Genomic DNA, 14,185 nt, shown 5'->3' with positions numbered 1-14,185 from the left:
GCCAACTCCTCCTCCTCAACCTTCACCTCTGGCCAACTCCTCCTCTCCACCTCCACTTCAACCTCTGGCCTACTCCTACTCCTCCTCCTCATCCTCTCCTCCTCAACCTCCTACTCCTACACCGGTGCGGCAACGACGACAGCAAGGTGGCCCACATTAACACGCAAAGCGAACCCGATCTAGATCAGCTTTTTTTTGGTTTCGTGGATAACTTACTACCGGCGCACTAGGCAGGTGCGCCGGGGATAACTCGTCTTACTGTCAGCGAACTAACTGGTGCGCCGGCAGTACCTCCTTATCACCGGCCTGTTCCCACTGGCGGGCGCTGGTGCGCCGACAGTAAGCAAATTTGGTGCGCCGGCAATAAGCGTTTTCCTTGTAGTGTGGCCCTTGCCATGAGGTGGTGGAGAGGGACGAACAACGCGCTCGGGGATGGAGTCCTCGGAACTTGACCAAGTGTAATTAGACTTCCATTCTCCGGGAGGAGTTATGTTGTCCTCGGAGCCCTCGGAGACTGGAAGGCCCATGTGCCTCATCATCGCCTTTTGGCGTTGGCGGATCTTCTTGTTGTCATGGTGGGCTTGGTACATCTTGTTTTGGTGATCCTCCTTGAAGTAAAAGGACTTCTTGAGGCGAGCAGTGAGCTTGGCGAAGAGGCCTTTGGTTTTGACGGAGTTGGGCACGAAATCGGAGTCATCACTATCGGCTTCCTCCTCCTTGGAGTCCTTGGGTGCATTTTTGCCATACCTCGGAGGGTCATGCTTCTTGACGAGAGGGCTCTTCTCCTTGTGAATAGTGAGGGGGCGACATTGCTCCATGAGATCCCAATGGCCAGCTTGATCCCATTTGAGGAAAATGAGCCTCATGATGTAGGGCGCATATTGAGGAAGCTTGCGGAGGATGGCACAGTCACGCATCTCATGCCAAATGTAGTCCATGACATCCAGCTGCTTGCCGCTACCCCTCATCTCATCGGTGCGCAGAAGAAGGTTCACAAGAAACCCATGCACCTCATCATGGTTGGTGTGCTTGGGGTTGATGGTGCTGCAGTAGATGCGGTTCATGATGTCGTAGACGGGAAGGAGGTGGTAGGCACTTCCACACAACATCCTTCCGGGGATGTAGAGGTTGGCCATCTTCTCCTTGGCCATTGGCTTGGGTTGAAGGTGAATCCGGAAGAAGTTGGTGTCATTGTCGGGAAGATCATAGCCAATGCCCCTAGCAAATTCCTCCCACGTGGCCTCCATCACGAACTCCCTGATCAACCATTTAATGTGCGGAAGCCACCTTCATCCTCAAGAAACACAACAGTGGCATAGAATTGGCATATCACTTCCTTGGAGAAGTTGTGGGAGAAGGTCATCAAAGGAATAAGCCCTTGCTCTTCACATATCTCAAGAGCCTCCCCAAAGTATTCGAGCTTAGATTGGAGCTTGTCCATGCTGATGGGGTATTGGGGGCAACAATTGAATTCCTCAGCCCCGTAGACTTCATTGTAGATCCTCTCTTGGTCGGCATGGTAGAAGAAAGGATTGGGGCATTGACGAACGTTTCTTGGCAACAAATACGGATTGGCTCCTCGTACTTGCAAGAATTGGGCTGTCTTGAGATCGGTCATAGACTTTCGAGGACCCGGGCGGTCCTTTTGCTAGCTGCCGCTGCTACATCCTTTTGACACTTGGTGGTCCTTGTTGGCACAATCTCTTCTTGCTCTTCTTCCTCTCGATGACGACAAGTAGGAGACTTGACCTTGCCGCCACCACGGGGCTTGGATGATCCTGTGAACATCATAGGTTTGGGAGGGAATAGGGGATAAGTGCACAAGCCATGGAATTAAAGATCAAGGAGGACAATAACAAGCAACATAGGTGAAACTAGTCAAAGCGGTAGTACCGCAACCTGAGCCGGTAGTACCGCTTGGACCGGTAGTACCACCCGTGACGAGCGGTACTACCGCTCAAGCTCAGCACATCTAGATCAAGGTCGAGGACATGGCAAGGAAGTTCATAGTGTCACACAATGTTGCTAGCTAGTATCCGCGTGCATGAAGAGCTTCCAAGAAGGTTTCTCCACCACAAACCCCCATCAAACCCTAGCCTATGCATCTAGGGAGTTCAACACACCCTAGAGAGAGAGATTAGGGCTCATACCAGAGGACATGGCGGAAAAGCGGATGGGGAAGCTTCTCCACGGAGGAGATTTGGCCGGGAATGGCTGGAGGAGGAGATCGGGGCCGGTCTCCTCGAGGTCTTGGAGCTTGGGGACGCCTTTGACTCGTGGTGGGTGGGGGTGTGTGGTGATTTTGGGGAAGAACCGCCCCACCCGGTACCTTAAGTCAAAAGCGCAAGCGGCAGTACCGCTCGTAGGAGCGGTAGTACTGCTTACCGGTACTTGCCCGGTACCTTGGGCCGTAGTACCGCTCTGGGGAAAACTCCTGACAGTCGTCAGGTTACTGCACCTAAGCGATAGTACCGGCCTGAGGACCGGTAGTACTGGCCTCCAAAGCTCAAAAACACTCATATTTTGGTGTAGACTTGTGCTTTTAGACTGAATTGGCTCAAGAGGTAGGTATTGGATTAGGATTAGATGTTGGAACTGTTAAGGTACTACTCAACCAAGCTTGCAAGAATCAAAGCATGAAAAGCCAAGCTTGATTGAATCTCCCACAAAGAACATGGAGAAAAGAAAAACTAAAAACAAAAGGGGAAAAGAAGACCAAAAGAAAAATCAAAGAAAACAAGAGGAATAAAAAAAAGCTCCTCAAAGAGGAGGTTGATGGCCGAGGCCACCGTGTGAGAGTATAGTGGTGTGAAGTCGCGTAGATGTATCTAGGACTCACGGCCACAACTCAACATGAAGCTCATTACTCACTTAGTTGACAAATAGAGAATGTTTTGGATTTCTTTATGCATTATGGGGGGAGGGATAGCTCAATAAGTTTAAACCGCACTCCCCCTAAGTTCATGCGTGCTTTCCATCTAGACATATAGCACGAAAGTGGTATGTGATACCCACTCTCGAAGCAATGTCCGGATGAAACGCACAAAGGGAAAGAAGCAAACCTTATCGTTGACCGATAGAGCATGATACCATTTCCTTGTCGGCCTCATCAAAGGAGTGTTGACACTTAAGGTACTTTGGGGTTCCTATACCGCTGACCCCTTACATATCTTGCCCTTGAGTATTTCTTGACGTACTTTGCTTGAGATATGAAAGGGCCTTGACGCTTTTGCACACCGGCGAGAATAGACCATAGGGATAGATTCTTGTGAGGTCCTTTGATCTTCATTAAGGTTTAGGTCCTCGCCTTGACCCTCATTGTTGTTGATGCCGAACTTGAGGTTGTGGAAGAGGTGATCTTTCACTTGGTTGTTCAACGGAAGAAGCTTGGCCTTGTGGTGTAGATGGCTCCACATAGGTGGAACTTCGTCCTTCCCCGGCACTCGTAGAAGGTAGCTTTTGAGGTCAGCGAGTGCCAACACCCATCCTTCCTACGGTAACCGGGGGAATTGCATCTCCTTTCTCACAAGAAGCACTTCGCCCCTCCAAAGAACTATCATCTTCATCACAAGTCCCATCACACAATTCCACAAACCACACAATAGACTCATACTCCATCATCATGTTTGAGTGTCTTCAACTAAGGTGTTGGGGGGATGACCCCCGGTATGCCAAAGGCATGCCTAACTTGCCTAGTTTAGGCTGGTCAGGTACCGGTTTTAAGGTTATTCCGGATTGTGAGGCTAACCTTTTGGCTAAGAGAAACTATACCGGTATCCCAGGAGGGGTATACCGGAATAGGCTAAGAAGATACCAGAGGCACCGGCACAAGCTACAGTGTAGCACGTCGGCAAGCTGGTCAAAGATTCTCTCAAGAGCTAGAGGACAAGGATGAGCGAAGCACTTCAGCTTTAATCGAAGCTCTGAGGCAAAAGCAGATGATGACGTAAAAGGTACCGGATGATGTCACTGCTCCCGATTAAAGACATACCGGCGTCACCGGTAGCCAAAGAGGCTTTGTAAAGTAGTTTGTCTAGTCAAAGATGCCATTAGGGTTTCCTAGGGTTTCTTCCCCTGTAAGCCACCCTCTCCCCTATATAAGGAGAGGGGGCACACCCTAACGTGAGGATGAGGCACTTGAGAACTGATAGCCTGTAATCTGATTCGATCATGGAATAGAGAGATCCAAAGTTGAGCTAGTTCTTGTGTTCTTCTTCTTCTACCTCTGGCCAAGGCCAAGTTCATCTAGATATCATCCGGTAATCCATCCGGAATTCATCCCCATATAACCAAAACCCTCCCCCGAATCCTCTAGCGCACATTCAGCCCCAACTTAAGCCATCCTATGGCATCTGTCTGTTCACCACGACGACAGTTGGCGCCCACCATGGGGCCAGCAGCTGCGCTTGCTGGAGTTCATATTCGGGCGGGCCTCCTCACCATCGCCGGCGAGCGTGTCGTCACCGCGCTCGTCGACCGCGTCCTCGCCATGGACTTCATCAACGACAACACTGGGGTCTTCGCCAACGGCGGTAAGTTTCCCAAGAACGGCCGCATCATCGAGTTCGGCAGCCTCCGCGTCTACTACGGCACCGTCCCGGAGCGCCAGTGCCTCTCGCCGGTGCTGGTGGCGCCGGACCCGCCAAGATCTGCAGCTCGCAGCGGCCACGCCGCCGGCAGCGTCGAGGTGCTGGTGGTTGGCGCGGCTGACGCCGGCAAGGAGGTCGCGGCTGAAGGCGCTGGGCAGACGAAGTCTACGCGCACGGCCAAGCCGCCGACCGAGCGTGACCAAGGGGTTGCGGGTGCATCTGCAGCGCCACCGGAGACTCCTCTCCAAGCGGCGATGAGCGTGCTGGCAACGCCCATCGCGCAGAATATCGACCCGGCAGCGGCTCAGGCGGAGCTGGAGGCACAGTGACAGAAGTTGCTCTCCAAAGGCGCGGACATCATCCGGGCGCAGCGCGAGCTGAACCTGGCCCTTCGTGAGTATAACGCTGCCCATGGCTTTGCTTCTGTTAGCGCTCAGGCTGCTAGAGTACCGGAAAACCGGCTTAGAGCTCGCAATCTAGATCAGGATCTGCGTAAGGAGATTCTTGCCGGCAAAAGTACCTCTGCCTCTTTGAGCATCGTAGAGAAACCTAAGTACAGTAGCCCGGATAAAACCATAAAAGCTGCTAGGGCTGCTGTAGAGCTGTTTGACTCGCTTACCTGAGATGCCTTAGCAAAACAACAAGAGCGCGTTAGGGAGTTGCTTGATATGATACAGGAACAAAATGCTAAGCTTGCTAGAGTAAACAAAGCTGCGGCGTCAAAATCTGTGCGTTCGGCAAAAAATGCCGGAAGCAAGTCCCATGGGAAGGCATCATCCCCCCATCCGGACAGGAGAAAAGAAAAAGAAGTGAATGCGCAGCAAATGACTGTGTACGATCCGGTACTTGCCGGAAAACAACAAGCCGGGCGACACGAGGCCGGAAGAAAAAGCCAAGGGGCAGGTCGTGGCTATGCCGGAAATGATTATGCCGGTAGAGGTGAAACCGGGCAAAATTATCGTGCACCAAGAGCTACTTATGTTGAAGAGGAAATGCCTCCACCAAGGTACCGGCAGGCAAGAGCCGCGGTACCGGAACGTTACGATGAAGCTGATTCAGCAACAGAGAGAGTCGCAGCCTACCGGAACCCTTTGGGGGAACGCGTAGGAGAAAGATGCCTGCCAGAACGGGATGCGAGGCACCGGCTGGACAGGGTGTACTTATCTGAGATGATCGAGGCAGAAGGTCCTCCTGGCCCAAAATGCTTTGGTCCACGAATCATGAAAGAGGAACCACCGGTTCGCAACTTCCAGTTGCCCCGAGACACGAAAACATATGATGGCACCACTAAGCCGGAAGACTGGCTTGCGGATTACGTAACCGCGGTATACGTCGCTGGCGGCAGAGGAACCGTAACAGGTGGAGGAAACCGGCGTTGGGCCGTGAGAATCGTGCCGTCTTTTCTGGTAGGACCGGCACGCATCTGGCTTAATAACTTGCCAGCAGGAGGAATAAATGGATGGTTGGACTTTGAGGAAGCGTTTGTGAGTAACTTCAGCAGTACCTACCGGAGGCCAAACAGGCCGCAACAGCTTGCCTTGTGCGTGCAGCGCCCAAATGAAACAGACCGGGATTACCTGACCCGGTGGAACTCCACAAGGAGCTCTTGTGAAGGAGTGATCGAGGCATAGGCCATTGCTTGGTTTTGCAATGGGTGCAGAAGAGGTTCGCCGTTGTGGCAAAAGCTGCAGCGAAACATGCCGGTAACTCTGGCAGAGATGATACGTGTGGCAGATAGCTACGCATTGGGAGACCCAATGCAACCAGCGGTACAAGCTGAGCCGGAACCAACGAGCCAACAACAACCACGCCAAGAGCAATACCTGGATAACCGGCACAACAAAAGAAGGGAAGACTTTCCTGATCTGAGGTATGGTCCGTGGCAAGTAGCCGCGGTGCAGGATAATTCCGGCGCCAGCGGAAGCCAGAGGCAAAAAACCGGATCGCAGTCGTGGGCGGGTCCTAAAAAAACAATGGGTTGAAAAGAAACCTTGGCAAAATGAAGAGAGATACACCATGGAATCCGCTATGGATCAATCGTGCCGGCGGCACACGCCTAACCCGGCTAGACCGGCGAACCATTTGACAAAAGATTGCACTTGGACCAAAAGGTTGATGGAAAGAGGCATGATGAAAGATGCGAGGGACCAAAATGCCGGAAGACTACCACCACCACCACCCCTTACCGGAGCAAATGCTCTACCGGTACAACCTCAGCCGAACCGGCAGCAACAACAACAAGTTCATCAGGTGGAAGATGGCAATGGCCAACCACCACCACCGACACCCTTGGGCCGGAACGTTTACCAGGATCCGCACTTGTGCTGCGTTGTGTTCGTTACTGAGCCAACTGACAAGCAAAGCGTGCATCGTCGTTCCATAGAAGTGAACGCGGTGATGCCGGCAGTTCCAAAATACATGTTGTGGTCAGATCAGGAAATTACCTGGTCGTTCAAGGATCACCCAAAGATCATGCCAAACCTAGGTGGCTACGCTCTTTTTGTAGACCCTATCATGCATGGGCCAACGACCCGAGTGAAGTTCAGCAAAGTGCTGATAGACAATGGCAGCAGCATAAACATTATGTACCGGCACACTATGCGTACGCTGGGAATAACGGAGAACATGCTACAACCAACTCACACTACGTTCCACGGAATCGTTCCGGGCCTGTCCTGCTCGCCCATGGGAAAAGTCCGGGTGGATGTACCAATCGGAGGACGTGACAACTGCCGGGTCGAAAACCTTTTGTTCGAGGTGGTGGACCTAGACAGTCCTTGCCATGCACTGCTGGGGAGACCGGCATTGGCGGCGTTCATGGCCACAACTCATACGGCGTATCTCAAGATGAAGATGCCGGCACCTCGTGGACCCTTAACCGTGGTGGGAAACTACAAAGTCTCACTGGAAACCGCTTCCGCCGGATCAATCTGGTAGAATCGCTGGTAATCGCAGAGGAAAAAAGAAGGATGCAAACTGCAGTTGCGCTGGCTCAGTCCTAACAGTTGAGCTTAGCGGCAATGATTGGCAACTTGGGAACACCGGCATTCAAGCCAACCAAGGAGACAAAAGATATCGTGTTGGACCCTGCGTACCCTGAGCGTACCGTTCGCATCGGTGCTGGCCTGAGTGAGGCATAGGAAAGCGCGTTCGTCAGCTTCCTCCGTGAGAATCGGAATATCTTTGCCTGGTCTACTGATGACTTGGTAGGTGTTCCGAGGGAGTTGGCTGAGCACTCTTTGAATGTCCGGAAGGATGCAAGGCTGGTACGACAACCCTTACGCCGGTTCGCTGAAGACAGGAGGAAAATCATTGGAGAAGAGGTGACAAAGTTACTGGTTGCCGGTTTCATCGTGGAGGTACTGCATACCGAGTGGCTAGCCAATCCGGTGCTGGTCGAGAAGAAAAAAGAAGAGGACCCTAAAGCTCCAAAGGTGTGGCGCATGTGCATCGACTACACCAACCTGAACAAGGCTTGCCCAAAATATCCTTTCCCTTTACCCCGGATCGATCAAGTGATTGATTCTACTGCTAGCTGTGAGTTGTTGTCTTTCCTGGATGCTTATGCCGGTTTCCACCAGATTCCCCTGAAAAAGGAAGATCAAATAAAAACTGCGTTCATTACCCCGCACGGGGCTTATTGCTATGTCACTATGCCTTTCGGTTTGCGCAACGCTGGTGCAATGTACCAGCGCTGTATGCAAAAGTGTTTGTTTGATCAAATTGGAAAAAATGTGCAAGTCTATGTGGACGATGTCGTGATCAAAACTAAGGTAAAAGAAACCTTGATCGATGATCTGAGTCAAACGTTTGACAAATTGAGGAGGTTCCAGATGAAACTCAATCCGGCAAAATGCACCTTCGGTGTCCCTGCCGGCAAATTGCTTGGTTTTCTCGTATCAAGCCGGGGAATTGAGGTTAATCCGGAAAAAATCAGGGCCATCGAAAGAATGACTATACCGCAAGATCTCAAAGATGTGCAGAAGTTTACCGGAAGCTTGGCATCGCTAAGCCGGTTCATAAGCAGGTTGGGAGAAAAGGCTCTGCCACTCTATGCTTTGATGAAAAAATCCGATACCTTCGTCTGGACCCCTCAGGCAGACGTAGCATTCAAAGAGCTAAAAACAATGCTGGCAACTGCGCCGGTATTGGCTTCGCCTCTAGAAAGAGAGCCCATGTCGTTGTACATAGCAGCAACAAATCGGGTCGTGAGTGTTGTGGTTGTGGTGGAAAGAGAAGAGGAAGGAAAAACCGTCCAGAGGCCGGTATACTACCTGAGCGAGGTGCTCTCCCTCTCAAAACAAAACTACCCTCACTTCCAGAAAATGACCTACGGCGTGTTCATGGCCGCCACAAAACTTAAGCACTACTTTGAAGAGCACCCCATGAAGGTGGTGAGTGAGGCACCCATTTCAGATATCATGTGCAACAAGTATGCCAGCGGCAGGATTGCCAAATGGGCAATTCAGCTATCACCGTACGTACCGGTATATGAGAGAAGAGACGCCATAAAATCACAAGCCTTGGCTGATTTCCTGGTCGATTGGGCGGAAATGCAATACAAGCCACCGGAACAAAAGATAGAATACTGGAAGATGCATTTTGACGGATCCAAGCTCAAAGAGGGTCTAGGTGTCGGTGTGGTTCTTACTTCACCAAAAGGAGATCATCTCCGGTACGTTCTACAAGTACATTTCAGGGCGTCAAACAATGTCGTTGAGTATGAGGCTCTGATCCATGGGCTCAAGGTCGCAAAAGAAATCGGTGCACACCGGATCATTTGCTATGGTGATTCAGATCTTGTGGTGCAACAATGTTCCGGAGATTGGGACGCAAAAGATGCCAACATGGCCTCCTACCGGTTTCCTGTGCAAAAGATTGCCGGATTCTTCGAAGGGTGTGAGTTTCATCATGTGCCGCGGGCGGAAAATGAAGCTGGTGATACACTTTCTAAGTTGGGCTCCTCCAGGCAAGAAATTCCTCCCGGAGTAGCGTTGGCTCACCTAAGGGTGCGATCGATCAAACCAAGTCCGGAGTCCGAATCAATCTTCGTACCGGAGTCACACGTTGTGCCAATGGACATTGACGAAGGAAACACGGGGACTGTTCCGGCAAACCCGGGGACTGCAGGATCCCTGCCGGAAGAAGCTATGCTGGTGGATAGTATGGAGATAGATGTACCGGTGTTTCTGGTTCGAGAAGCACCATCTTGGGTTGAACCTATTAAGGAATTCCTGATCAACGACACCTTTTCGATTGACGAAAATGAATCAAGAAGGATCCAGCGGAGGTCCAAAGCGTATACCATCATCAATGGTGAGGTGTACAAAAGAAGTGTTACCGGTGTCCTCCAAAGATGCGTGGAACCGGAAGAGGGAAAAGAGATGCTTGTGGAGATTCACCAAGGAGAATGTGGGCATCACGCTTCATCAAGGGCGCTGGTGGCAAAAGTGTTCCGACATGGGTTCTACTGGCCCACGGCACTGGAAAACGCTGAGGATTTGGTACGGAAATGCAACGGGTGCCAGAGGTACGCCAAGGAAAACCATACCCCAGCATCCGGTCTAAAAACTATACCGTTAACTTGGCCATTCGCTGTTTGGTGCCTCGACATGGTTGGCCCATTCAAAACTGCAAGGGGGAGCATGACTCACATCCTAGTAATGGTGGATAAGTTCACCAAGTGGCTTGAAGTGAAACCTATCGCAAAATGTGATGGGCATACGGCGGTGAAATTCTTGAAATATGTCATCTTGCGGTATGGATACCCGCATAGCATCATCACTAACAATGGGACAAACTTTGCTCAAGGAGAGTTCAAACGATTCTGTGAGGATAACAATATCCGGTTGGATCTGTGCTCAGTGGCACACCCGCAAGGCAACGGCCAAGTGGAAAGAACAAATGCTTTGGTGCTTTCCGGTATCAAACCAAGACTCATTGAACTTCTTGAAAAGACACCGGGATGTTGGCTCGATGAGCTACCGTCGGTGCTGTGGAGCATAAGAACAACACCGAACCGGTCTACCGGATACACTCCATTCTTCATGGTTTATTGGGCGGAAGCTGTAATCCCAACCGACATTATTCATGACTCACCAAGGGTTCAACTCTATACCGAAGAAGAGGTAAAAGAGGCCCGAGAAAATGATGTGGACTTGCTCGAGGAAGCAAGAGAGCTGGCTTTGGCAAGAACATCTATATACCAGCAGAACCTCAGATGCTATTATAGCCGGAAGGTTAACCCGAGGGTGTTCCGGGAAGGAGATCTGGTGTTACGCCTAGTGCAGCGCACTGAGGGACGCCACAAACTCTCACCACCGTGGGAAGGGCCTTTCATTGTGAGCAAGGCTCTGCACAATTATGCCTACTACTTGATGGATGCACAGGAATCAAAGAAGGGAAAGGCGGACATGTCAGGAGAGGAAACTAAGTGTCCATAGAACATAGCTTTGTTGCGTCATTTCTATTCCTGAAGAAGTGCTGTAAGGAGTTCCTTTTTGTACCTTATTTTCTATGAATAAAAGATGACGGCACCTCGAATGAATCTCGGGGACTGCCTCTACCGAAATTGCATGCAACATGTTTATTTTTTCAGTATACCGGTTGCTTGTTAGACATTTTCTTTTTCCGGTATAGTAGCGTGCTGATGCGTGTAGTTGACACGTCCGTTGGGAACCCCAAGAGGAAGGTGTGATGCGCACAGCGGCAAGTTTCCCTCAGTAAGAAACCAAGGTTTAATCGAACCAGTAGGAGTCAAGAAGCACGTTGAAGGTTGATGGCGGCGGGATGTAGTGCGGCGCAACACCGTAGATTCCGGCGCCAACGTGGAACCCGCACAACACAACCAAAGTACTTTGCCCCAACGAAACAGTGAGGTTGTCAATCTCACCGGCTTGTCGTAACAAAGGGTTAACCGTATTGTGTGGAAGATGATTGTTTGCAGAGAAAACAAGAAAAACAAGTATTGCAGACGAGATTTGTATTTCAGTATTAAAAGAATGGACCTGGGTCCACAGTTCACTAGAGGTGTCTCTCCCATAAGATAAAAGCATGTTGGGTGAACAAATTACAGTCGGGCAATTGACAAATAGAGAGGGCAGAACAATGCACATACATGTCATGATAAGTATAGTGAGATTTAATTGGGCATTACGACAAAGTACATAGACCGCCATCCAACTGCATCTATGCTTAAAAAGTCCACCTTCAGGTTATCGTCCGAACCCCTTCCAGTATTAAGTTGCAAAGCAACAGACAATTGCATTAAGTATGGTGCGTAATGTAATCAATAACTACATCCTCGAACATAGCATCAATGTTTTATCCCTAGTGGCAACAGCACATCCATAACCTTAGGGGTTTCGTCACCCCCCAGATTCACGGAGACATGAACCCACTATCGAGCATAAATACTCCCTCTTGGAGTTACTAGCATCAATTTGGCCAGAGCCTCTACTAATAACGGAGAGCATGCAAGATCATAAACAACACATAGGTAATAACTTGATAATTAACATAACATGGTATTCTCTATCCATCGGATCCCGACAAACACAACATAGAGTATTACAGATAGATGATCTTGATCATGTTAGGCAGCTCACAAGATCCAACAATGAAGCACAATGAGGAGAAGACAACCATCTAGCTACCGCTATGGACCCATAGTCCGGGGGTGAACTACTCACTCATCACTCCGGAGGCGACCATGGAGGTGTAGAGTCCTCCGGGAGATGAATCCCCTCTCCGGCAGGGTGCCGGAGGAGATCTCCGTAATCCCCCGAGATGGGATCGGCGGCGGCGTGTCTCGCGAAGGTTTTCCGTATCGTGGTTTTTTCCATCGGGGGTTTCGCGACGGAGGCTTTAAGTAGGCGGAAGGGCGAGTCGGGGCCCGACGAGGGGCCCACACCATAGGCGGCGCGGGCCCCCTTGGCCGCGCCGCCATGTGGTGTCGCCACCTCGTGGCCCCACTTCGTATGCTCTTTGGTCTTCTGGAAGGTTCGTGGAAAAATAGGCCCCTGGGTCTTCGTTTCGTCCAATTCCGAGAATATTTCGTTACTAGGATTTCTGAAACCAAAAACAGCAGTAAAACAGGAACCGGCACTTCGGCATCTTGTTAATAGGTTAGTTCCGTAAAATGCACGAATATGACATAAAGTGTGCATAAAACATGTAGGTATCATCAATAATATGGCATAGAACATAAGAAATTATCGATACGTCGGAGACGTATCAAGCATCCCCAAGCTTAGTTCTCGCTCGTCCCGAGCGGGTAAAACGATAACAAAGATAATTTCTGAAGTGATATGCCATCATAACCTTGATCATACTATTTGTAAACATATGTAATGAATGCAGCGATCAAAACAATGGTAATGTCATGAGTAAACAAGTGAATCATAAAGCAAAGACTTTTCATGAATAGTACTTCAAGACAAGTATTAATAAGTCTTGCATAAGAGTTAACTCATAAAGCAATAAATCAAAGTAAAGGTATTGAAGCAACACAAAGGAAGATTAAGTTTCAGCGGTTGCTTTCAACTTCTAACATGTATATCTCATGGATAATTGTCAACATAGAGTAATATAACAAGTGCAATATGCAAGTATGTAGGAATCAATGCACAGTTCACACAAGTGTTTGCTTCTTTAGGTGGAGAGAGATAGGTGAACTGACTCAACATAAAAGTAAAAGAGAATGGTCCTTCAAAGAGGAAAGCATCGATTTCTATATTTGTGCTAGAGCTTTTATTTTGAAAACATGAAACAATTTTGTCAACGGTAGTAATAAAGCATATGAGTTATGTACATTATATCTTACAAGTTGCAAGCCTCATGCATAGTATACTAATAGTGCCCGCACCTTGTCCTAATTAACTTGGACTACCGGATCTTTGCAATGCACATGTTTTAACCAAGTGTCACAATGGGGTACCTCCATGCCGCCAGTACAAAGGTCTAAGGAGAAAGCTCGCATTTTGGATTTCTCGCTTTTGATTATTCTCAACTTAGACATCCATACCGGGACAACATGGACAACAGATAATGGACTCCTCTTTAATGCATAAGCATGTGGCAACAATTATTATTCTCATATGAGATTGAGGATATGTGTCCAAAACTGAAACTAACAATATGCATGCTCCAACCATGAAGGTGGTAGATCTCTCTTACTTCAGACAAGACGGACATGCATAGCAACTCACATGATATTCAACAAAGAATAGTTGATGGCGTCCCCAGAAGCATGGTTATCGCACAACAAGCAACTTAATAAGAGATAAAGTGCATAAGTACATATTCAATACCACAATAGTTTTTAAGCTATTTGTCCCATGAGCTATATATTGCAAAGGTGAATGATGGAATTTTAAAGGTAGCACTCAAGCAATTTACTTTGGAATGGCGGACAAATACCATGTAGTAGGTAGGTATGGTGGACACAAATGGCATAGTGGTTGGCTCAAGTATTTTGGATGCATGAGAAGTATTCCTCTCGATACAAGGTTTAGGCTAGCAAGGTTATTTGAAACAAACACAAGGATGAACGGTACAGCAAAACTCACATAAAAGACATATTGTAAACATTATAA

The sequence above is a fragment of the Lolium rigidum genome, chromosome 5, assembly GCF_022539505.1.
Source record: "Lolium rigidum isolate FL_2022 chromosome 5, APGP_CSIRO_Lrig_0.1, whole genome shotgun sequence".
Lineage (NCBI taxonomy): Eukaryota > Viridiplantae > Streptophyta > Magnoliopsida > Poales > Poaceae > Lolium > Lolium rigidum.
Note: the sequence above shows the minus strand (reverse complement) of the source record.